We start from the raw sequence: 6,128 nt of genomic DNA on the forward strand, positions 1-6,128 counted from the left end.
AGAGAGAATGTGAGTGTCCTGGTGTGGTGCTGTGGGTTAATGTGCCAGACTGCAAAGCCATTTGAACTACAAGGTCGGTGGTTCAAGTTCACCAGCTGCTCCTTGGAAACCCTATACAGGGTCACTATGGGTCAGAATCAACTCAATGGCACTTAACAACAACAATGTGTGTCTATATATTGTTGTTGTTGTTGTTGTTATATACCGTGGAGTCAGTTCCGACTCATAGCGACCCTGTACAGGGTTTCCGAGGCTGTAAATCTTTATGGGAGCAGAAAGCCTCATCTTTCTGCGGCAGAACAGCTGGTAGTTTCAAACTGCTGACTTTGCGACTCGCAGCCCAATTTGTAACAACTACGCTACCAGAGCTCCTTGTGTAATATATATATATATACACACACACACACACACACACATATATAGCTAGAGAGAGAGAGAAGTTGATTATCAAGGAAATGGCTTACAATTGTAGAGTTCCAGGTCCCCAATGAGAGAGAAAAGGAGTCCCTCCCACATGTCCATTATATTGGGAGCAGTCACACCTCTAAGGAAGCATCCCTTCAGTTGATTGGTTGCTCAGAGCCTCTCATCATAGAGCTAACTATGCCTGTATTAGGTTTCCTCACCATGGGAATCAGCACATCCCAGCTGTAAACCTCTGGAAATCCTGGCCTAGTCAAGTTGACACAGAACCCCAACTATTACAGTGGTCTAATGACATTCCATAAGGAGCTCTGGTAGCATAGTGGTTACAAATCGGGCTGCTAACCTCAAGGTCAGCAGTTCAAAACTACCAGTGTTTCTGCAGGAGAAAGATGAGGTGTTCTTCTCCCATAAAGATTTATCGCCTCAGAAACCCTGTGCAGGGTCACTATGAGTCGGAACTGACTCCACGGCACTTAACAACATCAACAATGACATTACATAGTACTTCTCAAGTTACACAGCATGTTCACATATTCTCTTATTCCGCTCCTCTACTTGAGAATGTAAACTTTAGGTCCGCAGGAACTGTCCTTTACCTCTATATTTTCTGGGCATAATACAGTCAGTAGCCCACAAAATCATGCACCATATGTAGGAGCAATGAATGATTTGATTTAATTTGACCTTTATCACAAGCCTGTGGGGTATCAGGAGGACTGGGATACATATTACTCAGTTGGTGTGATTAAATGTAAAAACACACTAAATAATGAATTTGAACCATCATCCTGTTTCCAAATGTAATTCTCTTTCCACTTTTCTTCACTGCCTTTCAAGGTAGATCAGGACAGATGGGCAGGGGGCAGGCTGCACAATAATCTGTACTAAAGAGTGCACTTACTGTTAATGGGTAGCATCCCATTTCATATAGGCGACCTGTACTTCCTCTACATTCTTCTCTTTTTCCTTTCTTCCTTCATCAGACATTTATTGATTGACTACATTGTGAGGGCTTTCTTAGGTGCTGGGGAAAAGTTAGAATCTCTTGAGGAAGAAAGATTCTTAAAAAAACTAGCAATAATGCAGGTGCAAACACTCTGTGTAAACAGAGGAAGAGTGGATTAGTGATGTAATTATTGGTAGCTGCTGTAATCAACAACCCTCAGTTTCTAGTGAATTCATATGAAAGAAGTTAATTCCTTATCCATCCAGTGTTCAGTGTGAGCAGCATGATTCTTCTCTTTCAGGTGGTGATGTAGGTGTGTGAGCTCTTCCCATTAATATTGGCTCATTTATATTGGAGTCCTTGCTCCCATCATGGTGGACAGACATGACTGAAAGGGTAAAAGATCTTGTGGTACCTTTTGAAGCCAGATCTTGGACTGAAATAGGGAACTGTCACAGGTCTCATCTAGGCACAAGGCAATTGGGGAAGTAGCCCTTGCTCTGACCCTGGAGGGAGGCATATGATTATGGTATAGTCGAGATATGACACTGTATTTATACAGGGAACAGTTATTTTCAATGGGTGTAAGAACTGGAGTGTGGGACCCAGGAGCACTATGCCATAGCTCTTGGAGAATGAATAGAATGTAGCCCTATGGAGATGGAAGTCAATTCCAGGCAGAATCTAACATCAACTGGGTATGCAACTGCAGAAGTCTGTAACATTGCCAAGGGATTGCTTCATTAAGTGGAAAAGGTACTTTAAGCAGCATTCACTGTCACTACATCTTCATGTCATCTTCTCCTGCCTTCCAGCATCCCACCTGAAGGAGGATATTCATCAATTTGTTTACCCAGCATCCAAATGCCCTTCCCATTAGAGGACCTTTCGTATTGTGTACCTGAGTAGAGTCAAGGTCCTGACTGTCCTCTGCAAGACTTTTTCATACTTGTTTCCTCATTTGTTCATGGGTAGGATATAGATATATGATCTAGACTCAGCTAAACAGAAGCCACAATCTATAGTTTAACTCTGGGTGAACACAAGGAAGAAGGGATGACTAGAGTTCAGTTCCAGAATGTGCTCTGATGTCCTGCAGCATTGTTGTTGTTGTTGTTAAGTGCCTGGACTGGCTTCCAACTCATAGTGACCCTGTCTAGGGTTTCTGAGGAGCAGCTGGTGACTTTGAACCACAAACCTTGAGGTTCTAACCAACCTTGGGGTCGAGTGATTATCCTATAGTAAAATCACTATGTGGGGGCATTATTTAACAAACCCTAAAGGTGATTCTGATGCATGCTAAGGTTTGAGAACCTAACTACTATCTGTGTTTCTGATTCAGTTAATAGATGGGGCCTGGGAGTTTGCATGTCTAAAAAGCTTTCAGGTGGTGGGAATCTTTCTACTGGTCCAGGAATCATTGTGCTAAAGAATCACCTCGGAAATGCTAACAGTAGAAGAGGGGTAGAAAGAACCCAAGGGTTCACAGCCCACGTAGAAGAGAGCAGCAAGAGGAACCTGCAGGATTGGCTATTCTGGCTTTGTCACTGTGCCCTTCAGAGCACCGTAATCTCACATTCCTGTGCTCATATCCCACCAGATAAACTCAATTTTAATGGGTAAAGATTGAGAAATTCAACTTTCTTTTTTTCTACAGGTGCCATATTTGTCATTAGAAATGCCTTACTAAAGTTAGATTACTAGTAAGTCAAGACTATACTTCAGAAAGAGTCCTGGTGTGGTGCTGTAGGATAAGCACTTGACTATAAGTCAGTTTGAACTGCAGGGTCAGCAGTTCGGACTCACCAGTCACTCCTCAGAAACCCTACACAGGGTTGGTATGGGTTAGACAACTAGACAGCACTTAACAACAGCACTGCTTTATAAAGAGTCCTGGTGTGGCACTGTAGGATGAGCGCTCTACTGCTAACTGCGAGGTCGGGGGCTCAGACTCACCAGTCATTCCTCAGAAACCTGTACAGGGTAGCTATGAGTTGGAACAAACTCAACAGCACACAAGAACAACAACATAATTTACCATACACATAATGAAAAGTACACTGTCAGATTCGGATAATTCCCCCATATATCCACAGTGCTGGCCCGGGAACTGCTTGCTTCAGAGCCTAATTCTGACTCTGAAGTGACAGCCTTATTCTGACTCACATTTTTCATGAAAGAAACGGAAAAAAAAAAAAAAAATTTACCTGTGTGACTGATAATACCTTAAAGAAAATTATTTCTTAGAGAAACTGTTCTAAAAACTGTGTTTGGATATTATTTATATATAAATATTGTACTCTTTCCTGCTTATAAACTTTTCTGAAGCATTTTTTTTCTTCTTTAATGTGAGAGCTTAGAAAATGGTTGGTAATTTTAAAATGTCATATGTGACACTGATACGCTTTTGGTAGTAGATGAATGTTACTGGTCGGTGTGTAGACAATTTGCCTAGAAAATATAAAGTGATATATATCCAGAATTATTAGGCACAGAGTAAAATTCTCCATTTGTTTAAAAAAAAAAAAAATCAGTAGACTTCCTTTCTATAGTTGAGTTCTGTGCTCCGCTTTATTAGAACTCTGTTCATATTGCACTAGACACAGGAGGCCCGAACTGCTGGGTAAAGGTGAGTTCTTAATGAATGGATCCAGAGGCCCTTGCATTGTAGGAGTGGAGATCAGGCAGATGTCTTCCCACACACATATACAGCATACCTACCAGGTAGTTTAAATATATCCACAACCTATCCTACTTTTGGTTCCATATGAAGACCAATCTTATCAGCATGTAATCACAGCATTTTTCTTTTGAAATAAAACTCTGCCCATTGCTTTGGAATCCAGTAGCTCACTCCTCAGTGATTTAAAATAGGTGTCAGTGGACCAGCATCCCCTCTATCTGAATTGCAGCATGCACTCCATCTCCTGCTTAAAATGTGTATGTGAGTACGTGTGGTGTTTAGGAGTTGGAAATGGCTTCAGGGGTAGGTAGTTGTTGTTTCATGAATTATTGATTTAAGCAAATGTATGTAGAGCATTGATGTGTTGGGATATATGCCTGATCACACTGGAAGGGGTGTTGTGGAAATGTGTCACACCACAGCCTCACCATCTTGACATATGTAGTGTGGAGAACCAACGCACAGCTCCTGGGAGAGTGCAGGGGGAGTTCACTGTGCAGTCATTTGGCTCTCAGAATGCAAGCCTGTGTCAATGTATTCTGTCAATTTCCCTTTTGTGAAAGGAGGAAGCTCAGGCTGGATCTGTTTGGGAATTTTTGCTCCGAGTTTGAACTAAACATAGTCCCATTGGTGTGTCATCTGATTTCATTGTTTTTCCCTCTCACCAAACACAACTTCAGGGAATCAGCAGCATGTGCTTTAAAGGTTGATAGCATTTTCTTTATAGGGAGATGTATAACATAGTAGACTTCCAATTGAATTTTTCAATGTCTGTGTGAAACAGACATGGTTTGTCATTTTCCTTTCTTCTTAGCTTCTTACAGCCCCCGCACACAGAGTCATAAGTTGGTTGGATCATGTCATGATGCACTTGGGTGTTAAATTTGAAGCAGCACAGAAGGTGAGACACCTGGCTATGTGTCTTTTCACCCAGGAGCATTCTCAGTCCTGAGTTAGAGCCTTCCTGCACTACCAGGTGTGACTGGGGAAGCTTCTTAACACACTGGGTGCTTTCACCTCTTCCATTGAAATTAAAGGCTAAGTTTGAAGGATCTGATAATGAATCCCTAAAACATAGGTAAAACCTTTGGTGGTGCGTGAGGGCTTCTATCATGGAGGGCGGCGGCTAAACGATGTGCAACAACTGCGCAGACCTGGTGGAGGTGTTAAATGAAACCCAGACCACGGAGCAACGGGGTGAGAGGTGTCTGGAGACCAGGTCTATGGGGAGATGCAGCCTAGCAGGAAGAGACTGCAGGGGCCGGCCAGGTTTTCCTACTTACCCCTGACCGGAGAGCGCCTTCCTAGCCTAACCATTGGATCTTGGCTTTGAGGCGGGGTCGACCAACTTAGAGACCCACAAGCCCAGCCCAAAGCGTCTCACTACAACCCAGTCACCCCTGCTGCGCTTCTGCCTCTTGATTGACATCCAAGGACAGAAATCCCGCCTTTGAGCCAGACTTAAGGGCCCTAGCACAAGGAGATTCCTATTTAACAGCAACCAAGCAACCAACACTCGTCTGTCTGTCGTGTTGTGGTGGTTTGAATTGCTGTGATTATGATGGCTATGCCACCGGTATTTTAAATAACCAGCAGGGTTACCCATGGTGGACAGGTTTCAGATGAGCTTCCAAACAAAGACAGATAGAAAGGAAGAGTGACAAACTACTTCCGAATCGCTAGTCACTGAAAACTTTATGAATAGCAGAGAAACATTGTCAGATACAGGACTGGAAAGTGGGAAGGCACTCAGAATGCAACTGGGGAAAAAAATGCCTCCTCCAAGTAGAGAAAAGCTCACAGAACCTTCATTTGCTAATGGGCCACAAATCAAAATGAAGAGAAAAAACTGTAAACATCCATTGAAAATCGGAACATGGAATGTTCGAAGTATGAATCTGGGAAAATTGAAAGTTGTCAAAAATGAAATAGAACGCATTAACATCGATATCTTAGGCATTAGTGAGCTAAAATGGACTGGTATTGGCCATTTTAAATCTGACAACCACATGGTTTACTATGCAGAGAATGACAAATTGAAGAGGAATGGTGTTGCGTTCATTGTCAAAAAGA

At 42.6% G+C, this 6,128-nt stretch overlaps 1 protein-coding gene and 2 pseudogenes across 2 annotated transcripts in view; 2 read left to right on the forward strand and 1 right to left on the reverse strand.

Moving 5' to 3' along the window:
• NTM (neurotrimin) overlaps positions 1–6,128 on the forward strand; it is a 749,477-nt gene that overhangs the window by 51,696 nt on the left and 691,653 nt on the right. The gene's annotated exons all lie outside the window — the stretch shown is intronic.
• The window catches only part of LOC102842160, an 11,314-nt pseudogene that overhangs the window by 1,994 nt on the left and 3,192 nt on the right, over positions 1–6,128 (reverse strand).
• Positions 2,411–6,128, forward strand: part of LOC102833174 — a 7,896-nt pseudogene continuing 4,178 nt past the window's right edge.

The sequence above is a fragment of the Chrysochloris asiatica genome, unplaced genomic scaffold (assembly GCF_000296735.1).
Source record: "Chrysochloris asiatica unplaced genomic scaffold, ChrAsi1.0 scaffold00158, whole genome shotgun sequence".
NCBI lineage: Eukaryota > Metazoa > Chordata > Mammalia > Afrosoricida > Chrysochloridae > Chrysochloris > Chrysochloris asiatica.